The sequence below is a fragment of the Argentina silus genome, assembly GCF_951799395.1.
Source record: "Argentina silus genome assembly, chromosome: Y".
NCBI classification, from domain to species: Eukaryota; Metazoa; Chordata; class Actinopteri; order Argentiniformes; family Argentinidae; genus Argentina; species Argentina silus.
Window position 1 is genome coordinate 10,167,262 of NC_139654.1, and position 14,903 is coordinate 10,182,164.

A 14,903-nucleotide genomic window follows, 5' to 3' on the forward strand; every position below is an offset into this window, starting at 1 on the left:
GTGCTTAATTGTCCCGCCGCCAAAATGCTGAAGACTAGGGTTGAGATTAGAAAGTAAGCTTCTGGATAGGAAGATAGCCAGAGCAAGAACGTTTCACACTGGTATGGTGACTGAATGTGTTGATTAAAGACATTAATATAGAATCAACAAAATAAGTAACCAACCATTCAGCCAAGAAGTTGAACTGTAAACAAAGGAAGTGCCTACTGGAAAAGTGTCTTCAGCTAAGTCAACGGTTGAAGGAACAACAATTATGGGTGCGGCTTCGGCTAAGACGTCTACTCCAGTGCAAATGGTTGAAAAGGGCAACCCATTGGTAAAAGGAATAAGAGATAAAGCAGTGGATAAGAGCCTGGAAGAGGAAACCAGGAGATTAGTGAAGGAGACGAATACTCCTTTCTCACACAAAACCCCAACTGTGGCTCCACCACCATATGAGGAAAGGGCTACGCCCACCAGAAGCTATCCACAACTACCAATCCTCAACACAGAAGGAAGATACCTCATGGAAGATGAAGATAAACAAATACTCGAGACAGGAGAAGCTAAAATCACGATTGTCATAAAAACACAGGCTGTGGTTCTGCAAAACCTGCCTCAACCACAGACACAACCTCAATCGACAGCAGTAATACAGGTTGCTCCTCAGCCTCAATACCCACAACCTCAGAAATGGAGAAAGGGGGGTCAAGGATATACTAGACAAGGAGGTTATAATCCAGGACCGCAGCGAGGCGCAAAACCATGTTACTATTGCGGAAAAAATGGACATATGGTCCGGGAATGTTACAAAAGAGCCCGCGAATGCGGCGGAGAAGCCTACAAGGGACGTTATCCAACTCCAATGAATACATCCCAGGGACGAATGCAATGGCCACAGCAACAACAATCACAGGGACCGGTGAACCCGAACAGGGGCCCGGAACGGGGGTTTTAGGGGTGCCCAGAGAATCTGAAAGGGGGGTGTCAGCTGGTAGTGTCTAAGCAGACAAAGAAGGATCCAAAAAATAAAGTTACAACTACAGAGAAGTCTGCAACCGAGAAAGGAAGAGACTGAATGTACCAAAACCAGCAACATTTCATTCCTTCATCTCTCCCCTAGCTCTCATGCACACAGACACAACCATACATCACATCAACTAATCACCTTGTGCCTCTTAAACCTGCAATCTTATTTCAACTGTAGATTGAGTTCTCAGCTGTAACAGGCAAACCAGCCAAAGAAAAAACACATAGCTAGATAGAAACAAAACTTTTACACAGATTTTATACTAAGTATATTTTGAAGACATAGAGACGCTATACACTCCAATAAAGTTAAGACGACACCTATCATGACCTCCATCACCCAGTCGTCTGACCCTGAGATCCCAGACAACCACAAAGAGAGCTAGCTAGCATTAGCTAGTGGTGACACCAACGGGATTGCGAGGGAGAAACATATTGGCAGCGTTTCGTACAAAGACAACAATACTCTCTCTTAAGCTCAATACCTTAAGGACTCCTGTCACAGATATGGCTGCAATAATAAAGGAAATTGTCAGCCGAAACAAAAGGAGATACCAGGAAGATGGGTTTGACTTGGACCTATATTTATCCGAATATAATTGCTATGGGCTTTCCTGCAGAAAGACTTGAGAGTGTCTACAGAAACAACATAGACGATGTAGTACGGTTTCTGGACTCAAAACACAAAAATCATTATAAGATATATAATCTTTGCGCCAAGCGACATTACGACACCGCAAAGTTTAACTGCAGAATTGCACAGTACCCCTTTGAAGACCACAACCAGCCTCAGCTGGAGCTAATCAAGCCATTCTGTGAAGACCTGGACCAGTGGCTAAGCGAGGATGACCATCATGTGGTGGCCATCCACCGCAAGGCAGGGAAGGGCCGCACCGGCGTCATGATCTGCACTTATCTCCTCCACCGAGGGAAGTTCCTGGAGGCATAGGAAGCATTCGACTTCTACGGGGAAGTGCGGACAAGAGACAAGAAGGGAGTCACAATCCCAAGCCAGCGACGCTATGTCTACTACTACAGCTACTTTCTGAAGAACCAGCTAGAATACAAGCCCATCGCTCTGCTCTTCCACAAAATGGTGTTTGAGACGCTCCCCATGCTTAGTGGAGGCACCTGCAGGGACAGTACCGTTAAAAACAGGAGTGACCCGATTCCTCAGGGCTTCAAGAAAGGGAGCTGGCATTGGGATCCGCAGTTTGTGGTTTATCAACTAAAAATCAAGATCCATACGTCCAACACAGTGCACACAAGGCGAGGGGACAAACATATGTACTTTGAGTTCCCCCAGCCACTGCCTGTCTGTGGAGACATCAATGTGGAGTTCTTCCACAAGCAGAACAAGATGATGAAAAAGGACACAAAGCCTCTCAGAAGAAGTTGCAATATTGCCAGGAATGTGTAGTTTATTTTGGACAATCCATAGCACACTGGACACTGTTGTGGCGACGAAGTTCCAACTTGGAAAAGACGACGATTGCTAGCAGCACTGAAATAGTTTACGATAGTTAGCTACAATAGCTCTGACGAATCATTTGAGGAGTAACAAGTGTTGCCATTCAGAACTTTGACTTTAAGTTTAGTGATAGTTAATGTTTCAAAGTTAAATCTAACCTTTTTTAAGTAAGCTATATGTTGCTCATCTTGAGACATAGAAGGAGGATACTTTGCGAAACTTAGCTAAACATATTTTGATTCACTTTTAGCTGAATCCGCTCAGGAGCACAACTGAGATGTGGTAAGGTAACAGCCCATCACCAACCTACCAGGATGGCAGAACCGAGACTTGATGCAAGAGGAAGCAAGTGCACTAGATAAGAACTTGTGGCTTGTCAGAGGAGCGAGTCAGGATGCTACAGGCCTCTGGAGGAACAATGAGGGTTTGATAGTAGCACCTCCTAACTAGCTAGGACTGTTGATATATGACGCTCATGGGCTTGCCCATGTAGCGAGGGGGGAAGTGAGAAGGAAAATTACAAAAGAATACGGATTTTGGGCACCATACCTACTAGAACAAATTGACCATGTCATAGGTAGATGCACAATCTGTTTGAAAAACAATATTAGAAGAGGAGTATTAACTCCTCCAGGACACATCCCAACACCAAGTGGGCCAATGAAAGACCTAGTCCTCGACTACGTGGATATGACGCGCCCGGTAGGAGGCAAAAGATATTGTTGTTGTCGATAGATTTAGCAGATGGGTAGAAGCATGCCCAACCAAAAGAAAAGATGCCCAGTCAGTTGCTAAATTTTTATGCCGTGAGGTGGTTTCACGCTGGGGAATTCCTGATCGAATTTCATCAGACAATGGCAAAGAATTTGTAGATAAGACGGTGAAACTTATCATACAAAAGTTAGGGATTAAACAACGCTTTGGTAGTCAGTACTAGAATTCCTCACAGATACAGTTACTGAGGAAATAGAGGAATTGGAGACAACAACAAAGCTAACCGGAAGTGGAAATGTCAATGGAGCTAACAACGTATAAAACACGATCAGAAAAATATCAGGAAGAGTTGACGAGTCCTAAGCCAGAGCCAGAATCTGTAACCGCGTATATAACTAACAGACAAGTGCAAACAACTTTAGAGTTTGAACCCACAGTGATAGAACAAGAATATACCACAGAGCCAGAGCCTGTCGACAAAGCTGAGATAGTGACCCCATTAGTTCAAGAAGAAATTATTTCCACCATGAATGAGCCTACAATGTTTATGGTTGGACATGAAATTGGACCAACTCAGATAATGGAGATTAAAACTCAGAAGATGATGGAAACTACCACAATGGAGTCAGATGTAACACAAGAACTCACTATTGAGAAAAACCTCACAATTGATGAACAGATAACGAGGGAGGATATGGAAAAGAGGAGAGAGAAGGAGAAAGTTCTGGAGGAGAAAGAATGCGACGTGAAACAAGTGAAAGAGAGGATGGAGGTGATGAAATGGGCAGAGGAGTGAGAAGGAGAAAGAAAAGGATTTTGAATGGATGAGAAAGGAGTTGGAGGCGATGAAGAAAGTCGAAGAGATGGAGAGGAAATAAATGAGAATAAAATAAGGTTAGCACAGGACTCAATTCAAGATCCACTGATGATACAAGCAAGAAGGAACCTCTGGTATCAATGGATGAAATACACTGGAGAGACTCATAGCAAAAAAGACTGTTATATATGCTCCAAAGCAAAAGAAAGTTCGTTAATAATCATGAATACCAAATTCAATTGGAAAAACTGTGGGGAGCTAAAAGCAGACTGGCTGAAGAGAATGAAGGGCTCTGATATTGCAGGAACAACTTTGGGGATAAAGCCATTTCAAGCAATTGCCTTTGCCCCACTCTGCGAAGCAGAGTGCTTGCAGTTCCTTGGATCCAGAGAATACTCAGATCAATATTGGCTCTGTGATGGAGAACATCTACTGAACACCCTGCAGATAGGATGGAATGGGAGATGTGCTCGGGTGCAGGCGATCCAGCCTATCATTGTCATCCCAACAAAGGACTTGGAAGTCCAAGAACAATCTAAATCTACGAGATCTCGGAGGGAATACAAAGAGGACTAATAACACGAGGAATTGACAAGGCAATGAATACTCAGGCACTTCAAATGGCAGTTATGAAGGGAAGAAGAGAAGACCGTAAAGATTCAGGAATGCCTGATGACTATGATAGTCCTGAATTATATCCAAAACCTGGGTATCTGGATGACGATGACAGCGATGAGGAAGATGGAAGGGATTCTGAAGATTAAGTTGAACGATCCGAAGGCAAATCCTCATTTTGGATGAGGTGAAGTTCGAAGTTAGAGGCTTCGTGTTCAGCAAATCTCTGTCTTTCTCTATCCTTCTATTCTCTGTCTGTTACACAAACGAGGCAGTGGTAAAGACTGTCCTCATATGGGGGGTTATGTGCTAGTAACCTCTGACCCCCAGGTAAAGGTAAATCAAGCAACGAAGACCTGAAGAGAAGTATTTTCGTCATTCATTTATTACTCTGAAGTATTTTTATCATTCTTTGTTATTCTTTGAAGTATTGTTATCACTCTTTATTATTCTTTGTTGAACGTATATGGGACCATGTATGTATCATAGAATAGTCTATACTTATGTATGTTTATGTCCGTAGCAATTTATTTTAATCATATAAGCAAGGCTTGACTTAATGTACGCGTAGGCTTTTAATAGGACATTGAATAGACTGTCTATTGTTTAGAAACTGTTAGTTGATAATTTCCACGGCTTAAGTTCACAATAATTTTTGTGGTTTACTTGTTATTTTTATATCCCTTTGAACCATGTTACACACAACTACATGCAGTATGGTTAGAGTACGCGTTATACAATTTCTCTGTGTTGGGACTTTAATAAGTCCCAAAGGGGGGAATATGTAGTATATTTTGCTCTGACCAGAAGAAGGCCTGGTGGGTCAGGCCCTTGGAATGTTGCTGCATGCAGTTGACCTCTGTAGATTGGGGGGATGGTAAAGGAGGGATAGTGGTGGGGGTAGTCTTAATTAGTTAAGGCTGTGAACAGCACCAAAAGGTATAGCCTTATTTGGTGAAAACCGTAAACATCACCATCGTATAGGTTGAAAATGTTTAGGGCAACGTGGACCTGGGAATTCCATGCCCAAATCTGGAAGACAAAGCAGGCTGTTTTGTATAAAAGACTAAACGGCTGGACTAGATAGAGGGGGGACATTATTGACTGGACAGGAGCCCCCCACATCTGGCCGTGGTATGTAATGATGAAGTTACGATTAATTAAAGACGATTAAACTGACTCATCCGGACCTCTGCAGCTTCCTTTCTTCATCTAAGTATATTTACTACACGATAACCATAACATTTTCAGGCATTCCGCAAAAGGTGACAAACATTAATTGTTTCTGTTGGTTACTTGAGGAAAAAACTGTCGTCTGATGGGAATATGAATAGTAAAAGCTGAAGCCAAAATTAAACATCCAATAAGATCACACGACACCGCAACTATGGTAACAGCTCCTCTATTACAGCACCTCAACAGGCAATACAAAGTAGGACCAATCTTCGCACCAGCTCAAATTCTATCTTTCTAGTAGATGCCAATTCAACGACTAACATGACTAATGTTCCATCAGTCTCATTCTTAGGGTCAATTTTTGCCAGAGAACAGACATCAGAAAACAAAGACAACTTCGACTTCTTACTATCCCAATTTGAGGGGTCAATAAGTTCAAGTTAATGAACATGCATAATACGCATATTACAGGTGGATACGTCATTTCTGAAAGTATATCAACACTCTGGCTTTCAGTACATTCAGTGTTCCCTATTGTTACCTTTGAATTAAGAAAATAAGTTATACTCTACTATAAGGGGAGGTTAGCTCTTCAGGGGAAGATAGGAGAAAGGCAAAGAGAGGCATTACTGTGCCTATATATCTGACATTATACTTTTAGGAGATGTTTAGATGGTCAGCAGTAGGCTATAGGCCTACAATAGTGCAAACCCAGATTCACGTTTCATTTTGTTATTAACATTGTTTGCTTGAATGTCCTTCTGCAACACAGAGAAATATGGGTCATATGGAAAAGGCATCCATCTATACTATTCTTAGCCCATTTTGAATGGAGATTGACAACTGAACTGAGACATCCATGTAGGGACCAGTTGAAGAAGTCATACAAACCAACAAAGGGTAAAGCCGAGCAATGACGACGTTAAACAATCTCTAAAACACTCCCAACAACTCGATTAAGCATGATGAAAAAAGATCAACAGACAATCCAATTGAATCCAATTCAATTGTTGCATTCAAGCAACAGAGGCACGTGAAATGTGCCTACTGGTGAGCTGAATTGGTCTATGATATCCATGATGATATGCCATTTAGTTAAACAAAACAGACCCCTCATAACCATACTCTTTCGCAATTAAATGTGCCTTTTCCCTAAAAACTGTCAAGATCTGATCAGAGGGCACCCTTAAGCCTAGTTTTTATGCAAGTACTAGACTAGAAATGGTGCATGTATGATTTAAATGTGATTTCATTATTTACATCCTGGGCTTGCTATTGTTCAGGTCACTCTCAAATTAAGCACTTATCCCTCATTGGAATGACAACACACACACCCATGAACATATCCATTCACTGGAAATAGATTAGCTTCAGATAAACTGTGTCCCCCAACGATGAAAAATGTACAGGTTGACAGATAATTCAACTACATCCTGATATGTAACTAGTTCTACCTGCATGGCCAGTGGCAACATTCCATGATGCATTTTTGCAGCTTGACTTCTCTATAAATGCTGTAGTTTCGGTGACCACAGAAACAAGTACTAGGCCTACACATATTCATCGAAGAACCAATTTGCTGGATACTTTCCACACACTAGAGATAGACAGACAGACTACAAACAACCAGTAAGATATAGCCTAGCCTACATATTGAATGTCCAACAAAAGTCAAAATAAATGTCAGTTTCACAATGTTTTGCATATGCACTGTTACGCTTCACCATAGCTCAAAACTGAGATCATAACTAATGAACAGCAACATTTTATGGGGGGAGATTCAATGACAACCTATTGGCAGTTATTTCTGTAATAAAACATTAAAGGCATTATTCTCTGTAATATCACCCACTGCATGCTAGTTGGCTAGTTAGTATCCCTCTCGACCAATGGGTGTAAAAATGAATTTCTGAATTAGTAGTGCACGTACATTACGTGTATCCGGGACCAGTTGGTTAACAAGCTATGCAATGAGTTGGTGTGGTCTCACCAGACAAACTAGCCTGGTATTAAACAAAGTAAGCTTCATGATGAACATCCACCTGCCCTCATCACCTCTCCTCTCTAAAACAGAACAATCTGAACGTCCAACCATCTGAAACACACTAGTCATTTTATTTTAGTGCAAAAATAACATTGTTATCAAATGTTGTACAGGTCTGGTAATCTAAGGTGCTGGTATAAATAGGTAACTTAAAACATGAATAAGCAGTATTACAAAAAAATTTAGGATGCACAAAGGATATGAGGTAAAATGATTTAGGAAACGGTGGAGTGAAAGATGAAGCGTTCAGCGTACTGAAACGAGAACATTCACATTTCATTGGACACGCACATATTCTGCATTGATGAGGGTAGCCAATAGAAAAAGCTGAGTGACTGATTTGAGTTCCCACAATAATACCATCAACTCAAGTTCTATCCTAAAAATCGACCTAAATAACAAATTGTGAGATAACGATCCAAATTAGTGATACTTTTCATGAACTCTATATGTGTCTATGGGAATATAGCGGTACATGTTGTACATTTAAAATGTCAAGCCAAGGGTTAAAATAAGAGACAATACCCATAGTCAAATTCAGAATTTTGGTGGTGAGCTGCTATGACTTTCATTACCCTTTTCTTTACTGACATGTTACTTACGAACATACCTACATATGCAACATGTCTATATTCAAAGATATGCAATACGCTTCTTTAAGTCAGATTGTATTGTTATCCAGCATTGGTTTCTAAACTTCCCATATCCATCTCAAATATAAAAAAGGTGCTGAAAATGCTGTTCCATTGGCATGTAGAAAAAAAGGAAAAAGCCAAAAGCTTTGTACGACCAACAAATACTTTCCTAACAATTTGGTCTTCAGACAGTTCAGGGCCCTGGGATTCCCCTAATCCATCCAATCCATTCTCACGGTTCTATAGCCTATGGGGGTGACCACATCCTCATAAAAATGTCAAGATGCTACAACTAATTTTACAAACACCAGAACACCTTGGCCTCTCACCCACGTCTCATGGGGCAATAAACACCCGTCCAATTCTCACACCATCCTTGTAGACGCCATTTTAGACACTGTCATATAGCAACAACTACTACAGATCTCACACAGGGTCATATATATACACCTTTTTGCCCGGGAAACACGTGATCTTATCAGTGACACGTCCGCGACATGGGTCAGACCCACGTTTGAAACTAAACATTTTTAAAAATTTAACCATTTTTTAATCCCCCATTTTATTAACCCTAACCCTTCATTATTGAACACATTACTACCACTAGAGTAGCAGCCTAACCATTTTTTAATTGCCTTTTTTTAATTGCACATTTTAACCCTCAGTATTGAACTTTTATTTTAAGCCTCATATGCAATTTTGACATAGATGCCTGTATGCAGCATAAAGTCATCACCACACATCACACAGCCCTTATCAGTGACAAACTTTAGCTGAACCCCGGTGGGTCTTCAGACAGTTCAGGGCCCCAGGGAAACCCCCTAATCCATCCAATCCATTCTCACGGTTCTATATCCTATGGGGGTGACCACAGCCTCATAAAAATGTCAAGTTCCGACAAACACCAGAACACCATAGCCTCTCACACACGTCTCATTGGGCAAGCATCAACAGCCCACCACATCCGCTCCCAAAGGGGCGGGACTTATAATTTTCAAGTATTATTTTCGATGATTAAATTTATGTGACGTCATCACTTTTTGTCACAAAGTGTATACTATATTCTCTGGAGTACAGTAAACTCATTGTCATGTTCAAAAAACCAGTTTGAGATGATGTGAGCTTTGTGACATGGCGCATTATCCTGCTGGAAGTAGCCATCAGAAGATGGGTACACTGTGGGCATAAAGGGATGGACATGGTCAGCAACAATACTCAGGTAGGCTGTGGTGTTTAAACGATGCTCAATTGGTACTAAGGGGCCCAAAGCGTGCCAAGAAAATATCCCCCACACCATTACACCACCACCACCAGCCTGAACCGTTGATACAAGGCAGGATGGATCCGTCTCTGACCCTACCATTTGAATGTTGCAGCAGAAATCGAGACTCATCAGACCAGGCAACGTTTTTTCAATCTTCTATTGTCCCCATGCGAATTGTAGCCTCAGTTTCCTGTTCTTAGCTGACAGGAGTGGCACCTGGTGTGGTCTTTTGCTGCTGTAGCCCATCTGCTTCAAGGTTCGACGTGTTGTGCGTTCAGAGATGGTCTTCCTTGGTTGTAACGAGTGGTTATTTGAGTGACTGTTGCCTTTCTATCATCTCGAACCAGTCTGGCCATTCTCCTCTGACATCAACAAGGCATTTTCGCCCAGAGAACTGCCTCTCACTGGATATTTTCTCTTTTTCGGACCATTCTCTGTAAACTCTAGAGATGGTTGTGCGTGAAAATCCCAGTAGATCAGCAGTTTCTGAAATACTCAGACCAGCCCGTCTGGCGTCAACAACCATGCCACATTCAAAGTCACTTAAATCACCTTTCTTCCCCATTCTGATGCTCGGTTTGAACTTCAGCAGGTCGTCTTGACCATGACTACATGCCTAAATGCATTGAGTTGCTGCCAGGTGATTGGCTGATTAGATATTTGCGTTACCGAGCAGTTGAACAGGTGTACCTAATAAAGTGGCCGGTGAGTGTATATTTCTAAGTCCTATTTTTTAGGATGATGTCAAGCAGGGTGGATTTATCTGGATTCTTCAAATTAGGCCTTGTTGGTTTTGAGATTAACTGTGATAGTTGTGAACCATCGCATAGGTGTTTTATTTTATCTGAGGTTTGAGACAACCAGTCTAGGTTAAAATCATCTATTATTACTACTTCAGAATATACATAGGAATGTACATAGAAGCTAAGTTATCAAGAGCACTATGATGAGCAGATGGTGGGTGACACACAAAAATAGCCACACCTCCCCCTCTCCCTTCTCTATCTGTCCTAAATATGGTTGTGGGGGGACATGCAGCGTTCAGCCTGTAGAGGGAGCTACAGGACCGTGGCCGGGGTTTACGAAAACGAGGCTTCGTTGCGCACCTGTTGCGAATGAAGCCTCGTTGACGAAATGGTTTGAGATATGTGTGCCTCTGCTTTGGAAGGGGAGGGCTGGAAAGCCGAGCGCTGGAAAGTCAACAAAACAGCCGAAATAAACTACTGCGTCCGCCTCTGTGTGTCAAGGATCTTGTTACATTGGCGCCCAACCTGGGACACAGAGATGGAGGTGTTAAGCGCGGCCATCGGAAGGATGGCCCTTATACTGGAGCAGCAGGCCCACCTCCAGCAGGAGCAGCAGTCCGCGATGGGAGAGATGGCGACGGCGGAGGACCGTGCCCTCCTCCGGGAGCTCGGGTCTGCGCAAGATCTGCCAAAGGTCCACCTCCAGAAGATGGGGGACCTGGATGACCCGGAGGCGTTCCTGGCGGTGTTCGAGGGGACGGCGAGGATCTCGGGGTGGCCGGACGGCGAGTGGGCTTACCATCTACTACCCCTCCTGTCAGGCGAGGCGCAGCTCGCTGCCCACACCCTGCCAACGGCCGCCCAGCGGGATTATCCCTCCCTAGCCCGGGCGATTCGAGACGATTCGCCGGTTCCGGGCCCTGACGATGGAGGAGGGGAGCCGGCCCTTTGCCTACGCCCAGTGGCTGCGGGACAGTGCGTGGCAGTGGCTGGACCCAGGGAACAGCTCGGCGGAGGAGGTCGGGGACCGGGTGGTGTTGGAGCAGTTCCTCACGGGGCTCCCGGCCCGGACCGCCACCTGGGTCCAGTACCACCAGCCCCAGGATCTCGCGTCCGCCGTGAGCTTGGCGGAGGACCATCTCTCCCTACCACCGCGGGAGCCCCGGCGACCAACCCCGGCTCCACGCCAGGGGGCGGGGGGGCGGCGCCCGGAAAGAGCAGGGGTGCCGGAAAGAGAGAGGCCGGCGCCCGCACCGAGGACGAGATGGCAGGGGCGGGCATATCGAGAACCAGCCCTGGCCCCACAGTAACCACCCCGAGCGGCAGGGGGGGTGTGTTGGCGATGCGGACGGCCGGGCCATATTCAGGCGGATTGCCCAGTGATGGAGGTGGGGCAGGTCGTCCGCATCGGTGACATACCGGGCCCTCCCCCCGGACCAGGAGAGGCGTATCGTGTTCCGGTAAGGATACAACATGATACGCACCAGGCGTTCTTAGATTCGGGCTGCATGCAGTCCATGATCCAGGAGCGCCTGGTTCGACTGGGGGCATTGTTAAAGGCATCGAGGGTGTTGGTGAAGTGTGTGCATGGGGACATCCACGAATACCCTGTGGTCGCTATCGAAATTCATTATGAGGGAAAAAAACATAGTGTACAGGCGGCGGTTAGCCCGCGCCTCACGCATCCCCTGATTCTGGGTGTAGATTGGGAGGGGTTTCCTCAAGCAGTAAAGCGGGCTACCAGGGTGCGTGCACGACAGAGAGGGAGGTGTGAGGCGTGTAATGTGCTCTGGGCTGTAATTCCAGAGAGAGATGAGTTCGGACCGGAAGTCCCAAAATCAAAAATTAGCACTCCTTTCGGTATTGATAACCATCTCTCTGCTCGCCAGGCCACGGACGTTGCAGATTTGCAAGCCAGGTTCGCTGACGTGTTCTTTCCCCTGCCCGGTCGGACTACGCTTATCGACCACCATATAGAATCGCAGCCGGGTTTAATGGTGCGCACGCGTCCCTATAGGTTGCCGGTACACAAACGAGACATTGTGTGCAAGGAATTGGAAGCCATGCTGGAGCTGGGTGTGGTCGAGGAGTCCCACAGTGACTGGTGTAGCCCCATCGTGCTTGTCAACAAGCCGGATGGGTCTATACGGTTCTGTGTGGATTATAGAAGGGTTAATGCGTTCTCCAAATTCGATGCCTACCCGATGCCCCGGGTTGACGAGCTCTCGGACCGGCTTGGCACGGCCACATTTTTTACGACATTGGATTGCACGAAGGGATACTGGCAGATTCCTCTCTCGCCGGTATCCCGGGAGAAGACTGCATTCTCCACTCCGCTCGGGTTATACCAGTTCACGGTGCTCCCTTTCGGGTTGTTCGGAGCCCCAGCCACTTTTCAGCGCCTCATGGACCGCATTCTGCGGCCGCACTCTGCCTATGCTGCTGCCTACCTGGATGACATTGTCATTCACAGTGACACCTGGGCGTAGCATGTGCAGAGTGTGGCTGCTGTTCTGCGGTCCCTGAGGCTGACGGCCAACCCGAAAAAGTGCGTGATCGGGCGGAGGGAGATCCGGTATCTGGGGTACCACTTGGGTCGAGGGGAGGTGCGGCCGCAGGTTGAAAAGACTGCGACCATCGCTGCCTCTCCGCGGCCCAAGACTAAGAAGGAGGTGAGGGCTTTCCTGGGGCTGGCTGGCTATTACCGGCAGTTCGCTCATGAATTACAGAGATGAAGAGCGGAAATGGTTTAAATATCAGGTTATTTTAACGAGGACCAAGCAATGGGACCAATTCCTATCTACTGTCATACCGTCATCACGCATTCTCTCACAGCGCAGAGAAACAGGGGGAAATGTTTTAGCGCATTCTGACATGAATAAGCAGCATGAGTCGGTTTTAATAACGCAATATACTGATTACAAAATGAAGTTAAGTTCATGTGAGACAGGAGTAAGGATTTGGGGTTTCAGTGGGATTGAAAGGTAGCCTACAGTTGTTATCATTAAATCCGTCATAATAGGGTGCTAACTTCCACATTTTCAAGAAGGGCAGCCATCTCTCGTTCACACAATGTAATAATAATACATTTATTTTGTATAGTGCTTTTTGAGGGATTGTTTGAAGGAGAGCGTGCTGGATTCTTTGATGTGGTTTGGGAGTGTCTCAAAGTGAGTGGAGGCTGCAGTGAAGAAAGCCCGGTCCCCCCCACTAAAACACTGCTGAATAAAATATCTTTCTATCATAACTGATTTAATGTTTGGGGAATATTAAATAACAGTGTACCAGCCAATGATAACTGACAAATTAGCAGTAGGCCTATCTGTAACTATCTAACGATGTAAAATGCAATTGATAACAGTTCTCTAAAATATGCAACATTTTGGCTACAGTACAGTCGATGTTTGCATTTCAATCTTCTATGAACTAACAGAATTTGTTAAATAAATAGCATTCGAATTGTATCTCTAAAAGACTGCGTAGTGGCTAGATAAATTGTCACACTTTGACACACGATAAGTGGAGCTCAAACAAGCACACACAGACATTTAATTCCCCCTTCACCTTCCCCCACCCATTTGTTAATAATGGCCAGGTCCGGCAGAGGTTGGCAATGGCATTATGAAAAAAAAAAAAAAAAAAAAGTGTGCGCAAAAAATAGATTACACTTAAAAATTTATATTTGTTCCATGTTTTAACGAAAAATATACATTTCAACCGACTATGGCAACTATAACAAACAGACGTTACGTTCCCACTCCTGCATGTGCGTGTGTCCTTGTTGTGTTTTGTGTTTCCTTTTGTTTCTCCCTTACCCTGTCATTCTACATTCAGGTGTCCGTCAGCAATTGGCCATTCGTCCCCGTCATCACTCATCTGTTCCTGTCCAATCAGAGGGCTGTCCGTTTCCTTCATAAGCTCTGTCTGTCTTCCCTTCGGGAGTTGACCCGTTTCATTGTCGTCTTCTGTTAGCCGTAGACTCGCTTTTCCATTGTGTGTTCGAATCCCCTACGTATTATAGTTTACATTGTCTTTTCTTTTGTTAGGCTGTAGTCAGTGATTGTTTACGTCATTGTTTATTTATTTTATTTTTCGTCCTCATCTTGTTTTCTCGTAGTTTGTCTCTGTTATTTGTACGCCATAGGGGTAAGGTGAATAGGTAAGAGACTCATGGGTTTACATTTCCACCACGTAGGCTTACCTCTGTTACAATTCACCATATTAGGAGTGGGTGCCTCCCTCCGTATGTATTAGTCTAGTGTAGCATAGCCTTGATAGTATAGCCTACTCTTGCACTAGTTTAGGAGATCACTTTTATTTATGATTTCTTTGCTTTGGCACCGCTCGTAGTTCTCTTTTCCCCTTGGCGTGTGTCTTGTGTTTGTCCTGAGCAAATATAAATACCAGAATATT

The 14,903-nt window shown here is 44.5% G+C and overlaps 1 protein-coding gene and 1 pseudogene across 2 annotated transcripts in view; one reads left to right on the top strand and one right to left on the bottom strand.

Moving 5' to 3' along the window:
• The window catches only part of LOC310823983 (polypeptide N-acetylgalactosaminyltransferase 2-like), a gene marked incomplete at both ends in the record, with an annotated part of 190,893 nt that overhangs the window by 52,943 nt on the left and 123,047 nt on the right, over window positions 1-14,903 (bottom strand). The window lies entirely within an intron of this gene.
• Window positions 1,516-2,428, top strand: LOC310823650 (phosphatidylinositol 3,4,5-trisphosphate 3-phosphatase and dual-specificity protein phosphatase PTEN-like; annotated as a pseudogene). The gene has a single exon. The product of its transcript is annotated as a phosphatidylinositol 3,4,5-trisphosphate 3-phosphatase and dual-specificity protein phosphatase PTEN-like (transcript).